Raw genomic sequence first — 20,321 nt, forward strand, 5'->3', positions numbered from 1 at the left:
GTATGTTACCAACAAAAGATCTATGATATTAATAAATATGAAGAACTAAAAGAAAAACAATTCAGACGCTATGAAAGAAAACTTTCTTGGTGTGCTTATATTACGACCGAAAGCCAGACGGGCAATTCAAACACATAAATCTTTCTTATCCGTACTTCTTATAATAAAAAAAAATGAGATCATTTGCCTGATTCCTGATGATGCTGTCATTATTTAAAATACAGATCAAATAATACGGTGTATGGATCAGTTTTATGTTGAAATGTATTCATTGGTCACTAATAATGAAAATCGGAAAGGTTCGATTTGAAATTTTGTGATTTCTTACGTATCTGATAATGATAAATATATGTGTGATGGTACAATAACTGGTGATGAAATATATACAGCTATAAAAGGGGTGTCTAGCAGTAAATAGTTTGATCTGGACGGACTGAGTGCTATTGTGTGTCTTGCAATACATATCTTGATATAGACGGATTAAGCTGTTTTGGAAATTCTTTGATTGTATATACCTTTTGATCATATGGATCTTGACGAGACGTCAAAACCCGACAACAAAATGTGATCTAGTAATCACAATCGAATTACTATATTTATCATAATTTTTGTTCAACATTTCTAAAACCTGTTGCGTAAAAGAAACATTTAAATATATTTCATTATACTTGTGCTGCATGCATGTTAGTCTTTGACCATTTTCCTAAATTCCCTATATTCGAAACGAACAACAAAAGAAATTGCTTAGCCTTTTAGAAATGAACTTCGTCTTAAATCATAAATTGTATTACATTTTCATCTGGTGACATGCAACAAACAGTCTCATTCTTATAATTATTACTATCCAAAACACAAATCTTTTAAGGATACTTCCAGCAGACCCATACGTTTGATTTACAGAATTTTTGCATTTATCAGATATAGCATCACAAAATTGTCACGAGTCCGATAGCCGTTGAACTGTTTTTAATGGAACATTTTCAGTGGCTCTGCTGAGAACTTGGCGTTATTTTTGACAGCTATTTACAGCGGGATTGGACAAATTAGATTCAAATTAGTATTCAGATGGGTTACAGAGAATGTTAGTCAGTTCCATTTACATGTCAAGTGAGGCTACGACATAGTTGTACACGCTATGCCCACTTTAGACGTGCCTCTATTGGAACTAGGAAACCTCGGGGGAAAAAGTAGTTCCAGCCTCCTTTCAGAGATGTTGATACAGGTTCACAGAACAGCTGGGTCGTTTTCCTACTCCTGGAAAAGCGACAGTAAAATGTGGGCTATTTCTTGAATAAAAATGGGTATGCATATGCTAAAAATTAAATGTTTGAATTTGGTAGCAAGTATATCATTTGCTAAAGATAGCTTTTCAAGCAACACTAAATTTCAGACGAATATAATAATAACGACTCTAACGTTGGGGAGGGGGGCTGAAACTCTGCTGTCCGAAAAAACTATCCAGTAATCCACACTTTATCCCTTTTTTATATCCTTCTATTTCCTTTTCACTGCGTACTGAAACCACTTCTGATTCACTTGCAAAACCTAACATACCAATTTGGTAAAATAATTTTGTTCCTATACTTCAACCACTGACTTCTGACTTGGCCCCAATATCAATTACGACTGGTTTTCAAGCAACGTCTCAACAGTGTTCAATCACGCGTACCTATTACATTGATGTTTCTTCCTGTTCCTTAATATTTCAATTGTTCTCTATTACTTAACATTTGCATTTGTCTCTGTCATTTAATGTTTCCTTTCCACTGTATTTCTAAGAGATAAGGTGCAAAAAACTAATGGATATATCAGGATGGACAAGCGGTCTAAGGTGCTGCATTCAAGTTGTATTAGAATCTCACCCTCATCGACTTCTCTGCAACGAAAAAACTGATAACTTTGTAGTTAATGTTATCATTATTACAGGCACAATATACAAGTACAAAGATAAAACGATTGATCATAGGAGATTATCCTGTGCTGTTACAAAATCTTTGTTGTTACAAAATCTTACTATTTATTCAATTAGTCGATGATTCTAGGCCTCAACGAGTCCTATTCAGTATGCTGACCTATACGCCCATCAGTCTCTCTATGTGCACTCGGCACTTTGTAACGTGTATGTCAGGATGGCCGAGCGGTCTAAGGCGCTGCGTTCAGGTCGCAGTCGGGTCTTCCCGGCGTGGGTTCGAATCCCACTTCTGACAAACAGTTTTTATTTTCTATCTTATTTAACAGAAATAACTATTTTTTGAAATATACAAGTCACTTTAATACAATTGTAAATATAACCATAAAACAATATTACGTATCAACTGCCGGTATGAACCTGTACATACCTACCAGGTCTGACTATTAATGGGTCCATTTGTTGATCTAGGAAATTAAGCACAACATCTCATAACGGACATATCCGGATGACTTAGCGATTTAAGGCACTGCATGAATACCGTAAGATTGTATCGGCAGGCACTACCTTGTCCTGGATATATCAGGATGGCCGAGCGGTCTAAGGCGATGCGTTCAGGTCGCAGTCGGGTCTTCCCGGCGTGGGTTCGAATCCCACTTCTGACAAACTGTTCTTTTGTCATAGAGCAGTATCTCTTATGACTCCAAAATAAAAAACATCAATCTTACAGCGTTCATGTATGCTGGCATATAACAGCTGTTTTAGCTAAATATGCTTTTCTGGCCCTTCAAATGTATCAATTTGTTATCCTCTCTCTCTCTCTCTCTCTCACACACACACACACACACATAGACACACACACACATATAAATCTCACGGATATCTACAGACGGGAAAGCGATACAACCTGCATGAGTGTTTCACTCACATTCCTTCGAGTCCCAAAAAGGTTACCTTTTTATTGTTTATGCTCAAACAGTTATAATAAGCACAAGGTATTATCGAGAGGAGAAGTTTATCTCTTGTATGTTAATGAGAAATTGTCATTTTTATATAAGTACACGCTGGCGCTATATTCCGGCGATTCACAAACAAGATGCCCATCTATCCACTGCCTGTCTAATTATATACGTCTACCTACCCTTCCCCCCCCCCTCCCCACCGTCTCTCTCTCTCTCTCTCTCTCTCTCTCTCTCTCTCTCTCTCTTTATGGATGTATGCATACATAATATAACATTGTTCAATAACGCTTACCTGTTACATTGGAGTTTTTCACTGTTCCTTCATATTTCAATTGTTCTCTATTACTTAACATTTGCATTTGTCTCTATCATTTAATGTATCCTTTCCACTGTATTTCTAAGAGATAAGGTGCAGAAAACTAATGGATAGATCAGGATGGACAAGCGGTCTAAGATGATGCATTCAAGTTACAGTAGAATCCCTCCCACATCGACTTCTCTGCAAGGAAAACATTAATAACTTTGTAGTTAATGTTATCATTATTAGAGGCACAATATACAAGTACAAAGATAAAAATATAGATGATGGGAGATTATCCTGTGCTGTTACAAAATCTTTGTTGTTACAAAATCTTACTATTTATTCAATTAATCGATGATTCTAGGCCTCAACGAGTCCTATTCAGTATGCTGACCTATACGCCCTTCAATCTCTCTATGTGCACTCGGATCTTTGCAATGCATATGTCAGGATGGCCGAGCGGTCTAAGGCGCTGCGTTCAGGTCGCAGTCGGGTCTTCCCGGCGTGGGTTCGAATCCCACTTCTGACAAACAGTTTTTATTTTCTATTTCCTTTAATAAAAATAAATATTTTTTTTGCAATATACAAGTCACATTAATACAATTGTAAATATAACCATAAAATAATATTACGTGTCAAATACATCTATGAACCAGTGCATACCTACCAAGTCTGAATGTATTAATGGAACAATTTTGTTTATCTGCCAAATTAATCCATCGCATCTCATAACGGACATCTCCGGATGGCTTAGTGATTCAAGGCACTGTAAAAAATCCGGTAAGATTGTGTCGGCAGGCACAACTTTGTGCTGGACATGTCAGGATGGCCGAGCGGTCTAACGCGCTGCGTTCAGGTCGCAGTCGGGTCTTCCCGGCGTAGGTCCGAATCCCACCTCAGACAAACTGTTTCTTTTTTCAATCTTATTTAAAACAAATAAATATTTTGTAAATATACGAATCACTTTAATACAAGAGTAAATATAACCATAAATAATATTACGTATCAACTACCTGTATGAACCAGTGCATACCTACCCAATCTGAATGTATCAATGGGTCCATTTGTTTAGCTAGAAAACTAACCATAGCATCTCATAACGGAAATATCAGGATGGCTTAGCGATTTAAGGCAGTGCATGAATACTGTAAGATTGTGTCGGCAGGCACTACCTTGTCCTGGATATGTTAGGATGGCCGAGCGGTCTAAGGCGCTGCGTTCAGGTCGCAGTCGGGTCTTCCCGGCGTGGGTTCGAATCTCACTTCTGACAAACCTTAATTTTGTCATAGAGCAGTATCTCTTATGACTCTGCAATTGATAACATCAATCTTACAGCATTCACGTATGTTAGCATATAACAGCTGTTTTAATTAAATATGCTTGTCTGGCCCTTCAAAGTTATTAATTTCTCTCTCTCTCTCTCTCTCTCTCTCTCTCTCTCATACAAATATCACGAATATCCAAAGACGGGAAAGCGATACAACCTGCAGGAGTGTTTCTCTCACATTGATTCGAGTCCCAAAACGATTACCTTTTTATTGTTTATGCTCAAACATTTATAATAAGCACAAGGTATTATCGAGAGGAGAAGTTTATATCTTGTATGTTAATGAGAAATTGTCATTTTTATATAAGTACCCGCTGGCCGTATGTTCCCGCGATTCACAAACAAGATTCCCATCTATTAGCTACCTGTCTAACTATATACGTCTAACGACTCTTCCTCTCTCTCTCTCTCTCTCTCTCTCTCTCTCTCTCCTAGATGTATACATCCATAAAAGTGAACATGCACGCGTATCTATTACATTGCTGTTTGTTACTACTCTTTAATATTTCCATCTGTCTCGATCACACAATAGTTCACATTGTCTCTGTTAGTTCAGGTTTGCGTTTCTCTGTACCTCGAAGAGAGATAACGCACAGACAATTATAATGGTCATGTCAGGATGGCCGAGTAGACGCAGTCAGATATTCCCGGCTTCGCTTCGAATACCACTTCTGACAAACTGTAAAATGTAAATGTAGTTAGTTATATAATAATAATAATAATAATAATAATAATAACAAAAACATAATAATGAGGACTTTGTATAGCGCCTAATCTTTAGAAGCTCTAAGCGCTTTACAACATTAGAAAACACCTATAAGATAAAATATCATATACTGCTATGATCACAAAAACAAACACCATGAATTTAGAAAACATTAAAAACATCTTGAGAATATTTAAGGTAGGAAACATTATTCAGTCTTTTAGTTTCTTCTTGCAGTCGAAATAAGTGAGTTTTGAGAACCCTCTTGAATGTGATCACTGTGTCTTTGTTTCTACGTTCAGTGGGCAATTCATTCCAAATTGTTGGGACCTGGTATGTAAAAGAAAGCTGTCCATATGACTTTGTTTTCATAGTGGGAATAATGAGTATACGTTTGTCAAAAGAGACGCATAAGTACATGTATCTTGCTGGTGTGTACACATGGGTGAGGTCGGATAGGTATCTTGGACTCGAGTCCGACAGGGAAACGTAGCACAGAGAACAAATTTTGTGTTTGCATTTGTCTCTATCATTTAATGTTTCCTTACCACTGTATTTCTAAGAGGGCAGAAAATTAATGGATATAGCAGGATCGACAAGCGGTCTAAGGAGCTGCATTCAAGTTGTATTAGAATCTCACCCTCATCGACTTCTCTGCAACGAAAAAACTGATAACTTTGTAGTTAATGTTATCATTATTACAGGCACAATATACAAGTACAAAGATAAAACGATAGATGATAGGAGATTATCCTGTGCTGTTACAAAATCTTTGTTGTTACAAAATCTTACTATTTATTCAATTAGTCGATGATTCTAGGCCTCAACGAGTCCTATTCAGTATGCTGACCTATACGCCCTTCAATCTCTCTATGTGCACTCGGCACTTTGTAACGCATATGTCAGGATGGCCGAGCGGTCTAAGGCGCTGCGTTCAGGTCGCAGTCGGGTCTTCCCGGCGTGGGTTCGAATCCCACTTCTGACAAACAGTTTTTATTTTCTATCTTATTTAACAGAAATAACTATTTTTTGAAATATACAAGTCACTTTAATACAATTGTAAATATAACCATAAAACAATATTACGTATCAACTGCCTGTATGAACCTGTACATACCTACCAGGTCTGACTATTAATGGGTCCATTTGTTGATCTAGGAAATTAAGCACAGCATCTCATAACGGACATATTCGGATGACTTAGCGATTTAAGGCACTGTTTGAATACCGTAAGATTGTCTCGGCAGGCACTACCTTGACCTGGATATATCAGGATGGCCGAGCGGTCTAAGGCGCTGCGTTCAGCTCGCAGTCGGGTCTTCCCGGCGTGGATTCGAATCCCACTTCTGACAAACTGTTCTTTTGTCATAGAGCAGTATCTCTTATGACTCTAAAATAGAAAACATCAATCTTACAGCGTTCATGTATGCTGGCATATAACAACTGTTTTAGTTAAATATGCTTTTCTGGCCCTTCAAATGTATTAATTTGTTATCCTCTCTCTCTCTCTCTCTCTCACACACACACACACACACACACACACACACACACACACACACATAGACACACACACACATACAAATCTCACGGATATCTACAGACGGGAAAGCGATACAACCTGCATGAGTGTTTCACTCACATTCATTCGAGTCCCATAACGGTGACCTTTTTATTGTTTATGCTCAAACATTTATAATAAGCACAAGGTATTATCGAGAGGAGAAGTTTATCTCTTGTTATGTTAATAAGAAATTGTCATTTTTATATAAGTACCCGCTGGCGTTATATTCCCGCGATTCACAAACAAGATGCCCATCTATCCACTGCCTGTCTAACTATGTACGTCTACCTACCCTTCCCCCCCCCCACACGCACCGTCTCTCTCTCTCTCTCTCTCTCTCTCTCTCTCTCTCTCTCTCTCTCTCTCTCTCTCTCTCCTGGATGTATACATCCATAAAAGTGATCATGCACGCGTATCTATTACATAGTTGTTTGTCACTACAACTTAATATTTCCATTTGTCTCGATCACACAATCGTTCACTTTGTCTCTGTCAGATCAGGTTTGCCTTTCTCTGTACCTCGAAGAGAGATAACGCACAGACAATTATGATGGTCATGTCAGGATGGCCGAGTAGTCGCAGTCACATTTTCCTGGCTTCGCTTCGAATACCACTTCTGACAAACCGTAAAATGCAAATGTAGTTAGTTAAATAATAATAATAATAATAATAATAATAATAATAATAATAATAATGAGGACTTTGTATAGCGCCTAATCTTTAGAAGCTCTGAGAGCTTTACAACTTTTGACAACACCTATAATATAAAAAAACATATACTGCTATGCTTATAAAAACAAACACCATGAAATTAGAAATCATAAAAAAACATGCTGAGAATATTTAAGGTAGGAAACATTATTCAGTCTTTTAGTTTCTTCTTGCAGTCGAAATAAGTGAGTTTTGAGAACCCTCTTGAATGTGATCACTGTGTCTTTGTTTCTACGTTCAGTGGGCAATTCATTCCAAATTGTTGGGACCTGGTATGCAAAAGAACGCTCTCCATATGACTTTGTCTCGTTAGTGGGAATAATGGGTATACGATTGTCAGAAGAGAAGCGTAAGTATCTTGCTGGTGTCTACACATGGGTGAGGTCGAATAAGTATGTTGGACTGGAGTCCGACAGTGAAACGTAGCACAGAGAACAAATTTTATGTTTGATTCTGGATCAAATGCTGAGTATGTTACCAAAAATAGATCTATGATATCAATAAATGTGAAGAACTAAAAGATATACAATTCAGACGCTATGAAAGAAAACTTTCTTGGTGTGCTTATATTACGACCGAAAGCCAGACGGGCAATTCAAAGACATAAATCTTTTTTATTCGTACTTTTTATAATAAAAAAAATGAGATCATTTGCCTGATTCCTGATGATGCTGTCATTATTTAAAATACAGATCAAATAATACGGTGTATGGATCAGTTTTATGTTGAAATGTATTCATTGGTCACTAATAATGAAAATCGGAAAGGTTCGATTTGAAATTTTGTGATTTCTTACGTATCTGATAATGATAAATATATGTGTGATGGTACAATAACTGGTGATGAACTATATACAGCTATAAAAGGGGTGTCTAGCAGCAGAGGGGGCGAATCCGACATTTTGTCCAATCGTTATTTTGCTTAATTAATACTTTCTGCAACTCAACGATCTAGTGTCGTTAGCGCCTGGTAAAAAAAAAACGACGTCGTCGTCGTGGGATCGTCCAATCGTCATTTGGTTTAATTAACACCTTCTGCGCGTCGATCCCCAGCGTCGTCAGCGTCCGGTAAGCACATCGACGACCGCGTCGATGTCATCGCCCCTCTGCTGCTACGATCTTACAAACAGAGTGATCACTAACTCCTCCTCTTGTAGATCAATTAGGTTATTTGACTGATCGGTAATTCTAAAATTAATTCTCGTTAAAAACCGATCATGGCATCGCATATAGACCGGATTAATCGGACTCTCAACGATTAAAAATCCCGGAGGGGCTGTTGGTGAAAACGAATAAAGGATATATCCCTGTTGAGCCTGATTTGATTGCTTGGTATCCACCTGGTAACTCCCTTCGATAACATCACACACTAGATTAATCGCTATCACCGATGCAATATTTACGCTGTATGGAGCAATATGCCTACCACCATCTCCGTTATCGTGTCTGAGGATAGTTGATGGGGTGGCGTCCGCGGGTGGATTCTCAGGCCATCCTAGTATGGTTCTTATTGAACTGTTATAAATATCAACCATATACCCCGGTGTGCTTATTTCAATCGTCGACGATAACGTCGGTTCATGAACCGTAATAGCGATTTTTGATTCTTTTCCTGTGATCGATTTTATCCTGCGTTGAAATTCTTTATTGATTTGTTCTATTTGGTATGACCCAGTTGGTATTGTAACCTCCTCCCAGTCTGGGGTCCCATCGGGTTTATTTGTCCGTGCAAAAACCAGCGAGTTATTAGGTTGTTGTCCGTTAAATGCGTCCGCTCGGATATTAGGCCAACTGTGATATATTCGCAATTTTGCCAGCGCTATTTCCTTCACTGGAACCGGCGACGGGAAGTTCACACTGAATTCTGGCTTCGTTGACGTTATCGATATCATATTTGTTTGTACCGGAGTGGTGTTCTCCGCGATCCGCTGAAGTAATTGAGACCCTTCGGGGTTTAGCGACATTATTATTATTCGTTGTCTTTAGTGTCTAATTTCAACAACCAGGTGGTTCCGGCTTCCAGTTGAAAATCCTCGATTTTTGACATCGCGGAGCTATACAACTGGACCATCGTGGAGAATTCAACATCGGATATGAACAAATTATCAATCGATAACGAGATCAACCCGGATAATTTCGAGTACGCGTCGGATACTATTTGATGTTTTACTGTATACTCGTTGAGTTTTTTCTGAAAACACGATGATATCTTTTTAGTGATTGCGTTGGAGACTCCAGCAATTGTTGTCATCGCGGAGATAGCGATTGGAACAGCGATCGGGGCTATCGTGGTTACCGTGGATAAAATAACACCGGTACCGGCTACTATACCCGACACCGAGTACACGACCGCGTCGATGGCGGTTATTTTTCGGCGGTATTTTTTTATTTTTGCACGGTATTGTTCGGAAAGCGTTTTCAAATTCGCGGAGAATTCTTTTGCGGTATCGAATCGATATTGATGTGACGTCGGTGATACCTCTGATTCAATTTCCTTGGTGGTCATTTTTATTTTAAAAGAGCTAATGTTTTTAATTACTTAGATTCGCTGCAAATTCCACATACCATGTGATGTTTGCCCCGGCTAGATTTCTATCAACGGCATAAATTGTAAACTGTTCAGTTGCGTTCTTGTCTATAATTGTTGATATTGTATTGTTAAACCCGGATGAACTCGACGATAATATATTAAACTGCATCATTGAAACCAGTGTCAATCGATAAATACCCTTAACAGTTGCGGTAATATTTACTGTATTCTGTGTAGGAGTCCAATCGAATGATCCATGCCGAATTGTGTATACTGTGTTGATGATGTTCTCATGAGGGGTTTTTATTTTTTCGAATTGCTCTGCTACTCTCGGTAGTCCGTCTTTAATCGCTGTAACATCAGTTTTGATCGTTCCTATTTCCTGTGTATTCTCGGTTATACTTTTTTTGTTCGCTGCAACCTTAGTAATGAGTGTACTTATTTCCTCTCCATACGCGTGTACATTTTTTTTGTTCGCTGCAACCTTAGTAATGAGTGTACTTATTTCCTCTCCATACGCGTCTACATTTTTTTTGTTCGCTGCAACCTTAGTAATGAGTGTATTTATTTCCTGTGTATTCTCGGTCATACTTTTTTTGTTCGCTGTAACCTTAGTAATGAGTGTATTTATTTCCTGTGTATGCACGTCCACACTCTTTTTGTTCGCTTCAATATCAGTTTTGATTGTTCCTATTTCCTGTGTATGCGCGTCCATATTATTTATGATCGTTGTAACATCAGTTTTGATTGTTTCTATTTTCCGTCCATGCGAGTCTACATTATTTATGATCGTTGCAACATTAGCGCCGATTATTTCTATTTCCCGTTCATGCGAGTCTACACTCCTTTTGTTCGTTGCAACATCAGTTTTGATTGTTTCTATTTCCTGTCTATACGCAGTGATATCATTTATAGTTGTTGTAATCTCATCCGGTTTGACATTTTTTTTACCAAGGAATTTATCAACGGCGCTATCAACCCTGTTAAAATTTTTTCGTAACGTGTAAAATTGGCCCGACAGCGTTGTAAACTCCGAAATAGTATTTTTTATTGTTGCAAGATTTGGTTCGGTTACCGTCGGGATCCCAAAAAAACTATCGGTAGTTTTTTCACATGCACGTTGAGTTCGATCACAAATTCATTCGACCTTATAAGATCGTCTTGGACTAATTTTATCATATCCTCTATCTCCAATATATGTTTACCCGGTTTGAGTCGTCCGTCTCTGGTATACAACGCGATAGTGCCCTCGGCGGCATCACGCTGTCGTGTTAAAACATCATTCAGTGACACATTACCGGATTTCAATTTACCCTGGCGGTCTTGAAATACAACTATTTCGCCCGGGTCAACACTTGTTAGATTCAACATATCAGCGATTTCATCCTCAATTAGTTTTTTTATGTCGGCGGCGGCCGTTTCCGTGGATTCTTTCAGCGCCGAAACCGGTCGTCCCCAGATATCAATCATTATTATTGTAAATGTTATTCTCTAAAATCCGTTGAGCTTCTACGACCCCACTAGTGTATTCGTTTACAACCACATGAGGTGGTTTTCGCGATGATGAAATCGCCGCGAGTACGTTCAATACCTCACGGCCACATATCGGCGGGTCACTTAATCGCTGTGTTGGCAGCGTGGAATAAAAAACCCGGGCTGAACACGCCCGGGCTGAACACGCCCGGATATACCGCATGAACTCGTTCGGCGGGGCTAACCCGTATGAATCAAAATAGACGATCGCACGCGGATCAATCGCGTATGCAACCCAATGAGTTCCCGCTCCGGAGGACCCATCGAGGTTAATTATGCCTGTTTCAATATTCCTTGGCGCCGCCGGTAATTGATCCCTCATAAAAACACCTCTGAAGTTTTTTATCGCTAGCGCGTTTGCGGCGTCTATTAAATCAAAATTAGACATGGGGGTCAATAAACGGTTCCCGGTAGTCTTAGACCCTTTCCCGAGTACCATGAATACGGAGTTCCCGGTAGTCTTAGACCCTTTCCGGCCACGGGTCGTTTTTTTTTTGTAGCCTTTCCCGGTTGCCTTCTTCAATGCCATTTCCGCCGCGGTACCAACGGCCCCCAACGCCGCCGCCTTAGCCACTGCTGGTGCGGCCGCGGCAATCAACGCTGGAATCGCAGCTAACAGCGGAAATATCCCACCGGTCTTTTCCATGTTTTTAATTGCTGCGGCTGAAAAATCTATTTGAACACCCTTTTTATTCTCCATCGCATTATTGAAATGTTTTATTTGACGCGCCGTCAACGATATCTTATGATTACCACCTGCCATCTGCGAAGGTTTCAGCGTTATTGTGGTCCCGCATTGTTTAGCCGACTTTGATCGTAATTTCTTGACTTGACCATCAGTCAACTCTACACTGACGACACTATACGACATTTATTGTAAACGCGTTTGTGCTTTCAATTACATGTTTTCCACTGGCGCATCAACGATTCTCATTCGTCCACCAACACCTTCTAGCAGCATTGATATATCGCTGAGAATGACAGCAACCGCTCTATAATTAACACCACCCGGGGCTATACGAGCTCGGAAGTGTATATCAACGACGGATTGTCTCGTTAAATCAAGATGCTCCAACGAAAAATAATAAATCGGATACAGGTTTTTAAAATCAAGTTGCGATATTTGCAAACCGGTGTCGACGTTTTGATCACGACCCATATATGACAGCAATCGATGGTACACACGTGCGATATGGTTGTCGCCGTAATTAAGCTGTATATCCTCGGATGGTTCCTGTTGTCCGTTTATTCTCAGCGAAACATCCCTGACTCCTAATTGATCAAATATCATATGGCTGTGTTCTTGACTGCCCAATCGTTCCCTATTCTGTAGCGCTATGAATATATGACGCGGGGCTGAAACACCCTGTTTTGATGCCAGGTGCCATGTAAACGTATCGGCGACGTTATCCTCTTTAGCATCAGTTGTTACCGCTAGCCAACTCAACAACGATTTCCCTCCCTGTTCCATAAATGCTAACAATCGTGCTTCCGTGGTAACTGATGGAGTCAGCACCGGCATCCACAATGCCATTTTAGTTAAAATGACTTTACCGGCAGCGACGCCAGCAGCATGCCATATTGCATTGTTATCATCGCCCCTTCGCGTTAGCGCGATTGTATGCTTAGCCCCATAGATAACTTTTCTGACATTTCTGCAGAATCCAAATATGTGATGGAGTGGAATCGCGCATGAAAACTGTCGGCGTGGTCTTTGCAACATCCCTACTCGTGTTGCGAATCCCATATTGTAATTATCGTTAAGACTTTTTATAATATTGAAATTAGCGCCTGGTCTTGCTCTGCGGTCTGGGTTATTTGCTTCAGCCTGTGGGTCAACTGCGGTATCTCTTTCCACCAGCAAGTTAACGTACTGAAGATGGTCAGCGTTATCGGTGGAGTCCTTCGCAAACATCATAGATGGGCCCGCCGATCTTGTATAATCATCCGAGTATCTCGCTAACCCAATTATCGTCGTTGCAACATCAACCTCGCGTTCTATTGATTCAATTTCTCGCCCGTCAATAAGATATCTGGCGCTCTCAAATAACGCCATGATACCGTTGTTGACGAAGCCAACTCGAACACGATGGTCATCTGCGTATGGTGCATTATCGGCGGCATTTGTCACGAGTTCTCCCTCAATTTCGATAAACGCTTCACACGGCAAAAAATATTTACTGGTATCTTGGACTTGAAGTTCAATTCGCGATCGTAGGTCGGGTTGCGCTGCATAATAAGAATAATATTGATAATCACGGACAGAATCATCCCTGCGCACTGGGGCATCCATATCAAACGCGGGATCAGCGGTTCGCGCAAACATTTTATTATTTATCATGTTGATGTTTTCAATTGCGATTTTTTCGTCGTAGACCACTCCCCGCTATCGCGTTCATGAGTGCGTTGGTTGCCGCATCGGCTGATGGCGAAGTCGCCAACGACGGAGTCGTCGCCGCCAACGACTCTAGTTTTTCTTCCACGGCGTTATTTATTACTTTACTGACATTCGCAGGCATCACTGTCGTTGATGGCATCTGTTTTTTTCTTGAAAATCCCTTGGATTTCACCAACGACATTAGTTTGTCCCGCGCGGCTGAAAGCGCCTTTCCGGTAACATCTCCAATAGCACTAATACCCTTATCACGAATAACATCAATAGCCTTCATCCCTAATTGTTTGGCTAACGGCGCTACTTTTGGAGCCATTCTTGTAAATAACCCCGCAATGGTGCTACCGAGACCATCTCCATAGTACGCGCGGTAAACAGGCAATCGCGAGTTTACCACGTAGACGAGTACTGGTTTATCGTGGTTGTAGTGTATGATCATCCTTATTAAAAACACCAGTTTTCCAATTAATCATCCACGAGTTCGTCTATGAGCGTTCGATATGCATTAATGTCCATAATACCGCCTGCAAATAACCGCTTGCAAATATCAGCGGCCTCATTGATTATTTCCGGAGAATTATTTCCGGCTCGTTTTCCTCCAATTAGTACCTCTAGCCGTGATATATCACTGAGAACACTACCAGGACAGGTAACGCCGTAGGATTCTTTACCAACAGAGTATCCTTTTCCTTTTTTTGGTGTTCTACTCTTAACTTCCTTGTGGAATGCGTCGTAATCGGATTTACTACGATGTGGTAATGCATCTTTATGTTTACTTGCTAAATACACTATTCTTGCCCAGTCCTTTAACGACTTTATATTTTTCTCGTAACCGCTATTGATATGCTCCTTATCTCGTGTTTTCTTAGCAAAATTGTTGGCAGCAAAATTAATTAATTCTTCCCTGCTGCTGAAGCCTCTAATTTGATCTATTGTGCTCTTCTTGAGTATAGCACGGGGTATATTCTCCTCTTTTTCCCCCGGTATTTCTTCTTCTGGTATTTCTTCCGGTATTTCTTCTTCTGGTTCTCTTGCGGTGGCGCCTAGTTCTTCCTCGTCGGCCATTGTAACATAAGGTTCTTGTGGGTCCATTATAGCGAGTGGTGGTGACCTCCGTGTTGTAGCAGCCGCTATTTTTGCAGGGAGTGTTTCTAAAGACCTTTTTGTTTGTTTTGTCTCTGCCGCTATCTTTTCAAGCGCATCGAGGACGGGTACAGTTGCCGCCGTAACATCTTTGGTCGCTTTAGTTACCGGGGCAAAGAGTTGTTCGCTTCCAACAGTAAAATCGGTTTGTAGTTGCTGCCGCGTTTGAAGTTGCTCTCGGACCCTGTCTCGTAACGGTATGAACTTTTTAAGCGCCGCTAGCCGCTCTCTGGCTAGCTGAGTAGTAAGTGATTCGCCTACCATTATTGCAATTGCGAAGCAATTTCTAATTTCTCGCCGCAGTTTTCGTCTATAATCCTTCTAATGTTTTTGATCTTGCTAGAAATCTCCCGGCGTCGTTCATAAACACGTCCGAGTTTTTTTCGTATTATTTCAACGGCAGTGAATAGTCCAATGAATGCATTTGCGTCATTGTGGTACAAGTTTTCATTAATCGTATGTTGTAATCGTTTTATAAAAAAGTACTCGCGGGCCAGGGTAAAACGCCCCCGTTTCGACTGTTCGTTAATAATCTCATAATCGGATAATATTTTTTCGCTGTCGAGACCATCAGATAATTCAATTCCTTGATTTTTTAATTTTGAAATCTCGGCTAATATATTATTGATGTCTTCGATATTCATTATTCTTATAGAACATCTTGTTTTTAAATTAAAAAAAAATGAAACCCCCGTGTATCAATTCCGAAGGTGTGTTAACCGTAGGATACCGTTCGCACTGTCATGGTGACTTCGTCAGCGCCATAGGCGCCGGTGACCTTGTCACGGTGACTTCGTATCTATATACGAAAATCGAATTTTGCGTCCGGTCTTTTTTGAGATCGCTGAATTCCGTATTCCTTCTGCAACAAATCGTATTGAGGCGATACAAATGTCAAAATATTTTCCCGCCTCATTCATCGACTGAAATATTTTTTCCTCGTGAGTTGTTGTATCAAATGACTTTACGGGTTTTGCTTTCTTTGGGTATTTACCGGTTTGGCCTTTTTTGGTATTTTGACTCTGCGAGACAGCTTGCAAGTTTATAAGAGAATTATCAGTCTTATTATTATTAATATGATCAATCACAAGTCCATTTTCGATTAATCCGTTGAATACCTCAAATACCACCCTATGAACATGGTACTTCTTCTTTCCGGCACCAAACGTCAGATACCCCTGATTACTTACGGTACCAACCGGCTTCTTCAGTTTGCGGTTTCTAACAATGCCGTCGCGAGATGCCTAGTAATTGACGAGCACAGGATGCGGCTGAAATTCTTGGTCCATTTATATAATAATACTATTTGTCTAATTTATTATTTGGTTTAATTATAAATCTTTCAACGTAGTCTTGGGGGGTTTTGATGACGAAGTCAGCGGTGGGGTCAATGACGGCGTTTTTAATTCGCTTGTCATAATAGCGTTTTAGTTCCCTGTATCGCTTTCCGCCACAATTAATACACAACTGCGATTTTCCTCTTACACCGACGTGGCAAACCAAGCACGGGAGGGGGCCAAGAGAACCATTACGAACGCTTTGTAAATGGTACCCGCAGAATTCACCTCTACATGATTTATTGCACGGGGTTGTCGACCCAATCATCAACCATTTGCATTTATTCATTATACTATATTCTTTCATTTAAATACTTGTTTTAATTATATGGATGAGTTCGAGAGATTAGCAGCAATTAAGCCCCGGAAAAATATTAAATTCAATCTCGATAGAGTCCTCAAGGACGTACCAAAAGCGTTAATAAACGATAAAACCCTGTTGAGTAAAATACGCGATTGTATCGATGAATTCAAGCGTGATGGTGCATCTCATAGTTGGTCAACATTTCGAATTGATGGCGTTGTTGATGCTACCATGAACGACAACCGCGCAGCAACGATAATATCACAACTTGACGGTAAAAGGTATTTCTTCAGAGTAAAATTCATTGTCCGGGTGGAATCAGGTGATTGGATCATACGTGATAAATTTGAACCAGTTCTCAGCGACAAGAAAACAGTCATTGTCAGCCGCGACTCCAAGCCGGGGTTGTTAACCGGAATTGACAGACCATACTATGAACGAGCGTATCCTGAAACAGCAGTTGTTTATGGAATATACCCGTTAAATAAGAAACCTGATATCCGAAAACTGAAACCAATGAAACAGTCAACTGGGATAAATTGTGTAGCAGAACGAATAATAGAGCATTTTACAAATGCATGTCGAGGAAACAAATTGACTGATTTACGACGTAGCAAAATCAACCAGTGGGAACTAACCGTAAAAGAGCGAGGAGCAACCATCAGCGACATAGCGAGATTAGAAACATCGCTGAGATTTCCAATAACCGTTACAACGATAACCGGTGAAGTATTATACGAATCAAAGTACAAATCAAATGGAGCCCCAATCAAAATTATTGATCATAACGAACACGCATGGACGCCCGCGATCACAATATTTCCACGGGATAGAACAGTAAAGTATATACCCGAAGAATTCTCCCGGGATGGTTTTCTCGCGGAGAGGAAACTATTTGATGCTATTGCTTGTTTGTGTAAAAACGACCCTGTATCAGTGTGGTTACTTCGCAGCGCTGAAAACGATGCGGATACCTTTGATCAGTTTGTAAGACCAAACGGTGAATTATATCGCACTGAAGCATTTCACAACAGGATGAAAAAAACCGCCATAGAATTTGAGGAGCATGATGAACAACTGCTAACAAATTGTTTTACGATTCCATCGGTTGTAGCTCATGTTGCAGCAAGGAAAAATGCGTGGAGACCAACGCGCAAGGAATTTCTGCCGGATGTACAATCCAGTTGTTTGGAATACTATCACGGTGGACTATGGAACACTGAATACAACCGCGACGCTATGATCTCGGTTGATATGGTTGCCTGTTATCCAGCGAGTTTTCTCGGGTATGGATCCGCCGCTGAGTATTTCAAACGATTTGGACACCCCAGACATGAAATGACTCGTGTTGCTATTAATGGACCACTGCCTGATTTTGATTTAACCGGATTCGCTCGCATAGTATCATTTGAATTCGCAGCAGGACTTCATCGCTGTTGCTATATTTGGATCGGTAGACACATGGCCGAAAAGAAGTGGTTGCCAATAGCGCTGCTACGGTATATGATTGATTGTAGCATGCTTGTTTCGTTGATTGTCAGTGACGCGATTATATCATATCGAGCGCAGACTGAAGTCTGGTTACCAGAACCGGAGTGTCTAGATAGCATAATTGACGAGTCCAGAAAAGACATCGATGCCGACGAGGAATATATCATCGAATGGTCCAGGAGGATATTCAACCAACGAAACCACGAGGCAAAAGATCTCGGTAGAAGAATAATTGGTAAGTTCACACAAGGTGGAAAAAACTGCGATTACAAACGATATTGCTCACGGCTGATTATAGATGACGCGGAATATGATTTCATAATCAAGGACGCAGTGGCGAAAAATAGATACGTGAACTGCGAAACAGCTTTCTTGTCCAATGGAACAAGGTTGGGTACAGTTGTTACCTACAGCGACGGAGACAGCCCGGCATACCCGCATTTGAGGGCATCTATGCTGGGTTACGCCGCTATCAATTTATTCTCGATGATAAATAGATTTCCTGACACCGCGGTTAGAGTAGCCGTTGATTCGTTTTATGTTAACGTAGCGTATAAGGAAAACGTAGCCGGGTTTACTAGTCCGGACGAGAGTTGGGGTACATGGAGAATTAAAAATGAAATACGACGCGATTATTCCCCGTCAGCAGATGTCACCGTTGAAAACAATTACCTACGCGGTGATAAATTGTCAGAATGGTCTAATGCACCACCGTGTTCTGATCCAATTTGTAGACACAAGACGGTTTATTTAAGCGGCTGTGGCGGGTCAGGAAAGACTACTCGGGCAATTGAATTATTTCGAACGCGGGCAAGTATAATCGTGCTTACACCGACCCATAGACTAGCGCGAGAAATAAAACAACGAAATGTTGACGCCGTTACTTATCACAGCTTTTTTCGATACAGCGGCGGTGAGTGGACTCCTGATCGAATGGGGGAAAAATTTATTCCTGAGGTTATCATCTGGGATGAGATATGTACTGTTTCGTTAGATGTTTTACAAATGTTTCTTGATTGGTTGCTGCTCGCGAATACAGCGGTGATCATGTGTGGAGATCATGGCCAACCACCACCATTTGTCGGCGAGGGTCCACATGATTGGTTAAAGGGTTTTGTGGACTATTATGAAGAAACCGATACTGATTACCGGGCACTTGATGAACAACTGCGCGAGGTTAAAAAATTAATCAGATTACAGCCGGATAGAATTCAATGTGAAATAATCCGCGAGGTGATTCCGGAAACGCCGTTAAATGAATTCTGGGAAACATGGAGACCAAACGATTTGATTGTAGCGAGTAGAAAGATAGTCAGAGACACACTTCAGCGGAAGTTGTTTACGTTGCATAAGGAAAAGTTTCCAACGCGTCCAGTGCCGTTATGTTATAGACCCGCGGATACACGGCGGCAGAACATTGAAGTTGAAATCCCGGGCCCGACAGCGTCAGAGACAAAAAAACAAGTTCTCGTGCTGAATGATATCGTGCTCGTTGATATCAGCGTCGTCGAGGACGCGCTACGTGCTGATAAATCCCCGTGGACACTAGGATACGCAACAACAATACATTCCTCGCAGGGACTAACCATCGCGGACACAATTGTTTGGATGGTTGATAATCGCATCGAATGGTCAAATCTAGTCTATCTTGCAGTGTCCCGAGTACGAAGAATAAATCAGCTTCGAAGAATTGTTATTGACGGAGTCAGTGACGACAACGACATCATCGATGCAAGCGTCATTGATAGAAAACTCTCGGGTTACCGCCAACAGGATAAAAAAAAACAGCGGCGTTTTGATATTGATGCCGAATTAATAATTGTGTTACGACAACAACAGAATAATCACTGCGCGAGTTGCAATTGTATAATAAGTTGGCGCTATTCGGATAAAGACGCTCGCCAATTTACCGTGGACAGGATCGATAACAGTCTCGGTCATGTCAAAAACAATGTGAGGTTGACCTGTCTTGAGTGCAATAGACGCAACGGCGCTAGTTAAGACCACGTGGGGGTAATTGAGTATCGTCAGGTATCACTTGTAGTTGCTCGCGTGTAAACCCGCGCTGAGGAGCAGTTGAATCCAGTCTATAGATCGGTGGTCTACCAGTTGATC

The 20,321-nt window shown here is 40.7% G+C and overlaps 5 non-coding genes across 5 annotated transcripts; all 5 read left to right on the plus strand.

Annotated features, from left to right (window-relative positions):
• The first annotated feature begins 2,123 nt into the window (after positions 1-2,123).
• Positions 2,124-2,207, plus strand: Trnal-cag (transfer RNA leucine (anticodon CAG)). Its single transcript has one exon. It is a non-coding gene; the product is annotated as a tRNA-Leu (tRNA).
• Positions 2,208-2,490: 283 nt separating this feature from the next.
• Trnal-cag (transfer RNA leucine (anticodon CAG)) lies at positions 2,491-2,574 on the plus strand. Its single transcript has one exon. It is a non-coding gene; the product is annotated as a tRNA-Leu (tRNA).
• A 1,043-nt stretch (positions 2,575-3,617) lies between these two features.
• On the plus strand, positions 3,618-3,701 carry Trnal-cag (transfer RNA leucine (anticodon CAG)). The gene has a single exon. It is a non-coding gene; the product is annotated as a tRNA-Leu (tRNA).
• Positions 3,702-4,358: 657 nt separating this feature from the next.
• Positions 4,359-4,442, plus strand: Trnal-cag (transfer RNA leucine (anticodon CAG)). Its single transcript has one exon. It is a non-coding gene; the product is annotated as a tRNA-Leu (tRNA).
• A 1,664-nt stretch (positions 4,443-6,106) lies between these two features.
• On the plus strand, positions 6,107-6,190 carry Trnal-cag (transfer RNA leucine (anticodon CAG)). Its single transcript has one exon. It is a non-coding gene; the product is annotated as a tRNA-Leu (tRNA).
• The last annotated feature ends 14,131 nt before the right edge of the window (positions 6,191-20,321 follow it).

Source organism: Sinohyriopsis cumingii, chromosome 17, assembly GCF_028554795.1.
Source record: "Sinohyriopsis cumingii isolate HCF-2022 chromosome 17, ASM2855479v2, whole genome shotgun sequence".
Lineage (NCBI taxonomy): Eukaryota > Metazoa > Mollusca > Bivalvia > Unionida > Unionidae > Sinohyriopsis > Sinohyriopsis cumingii.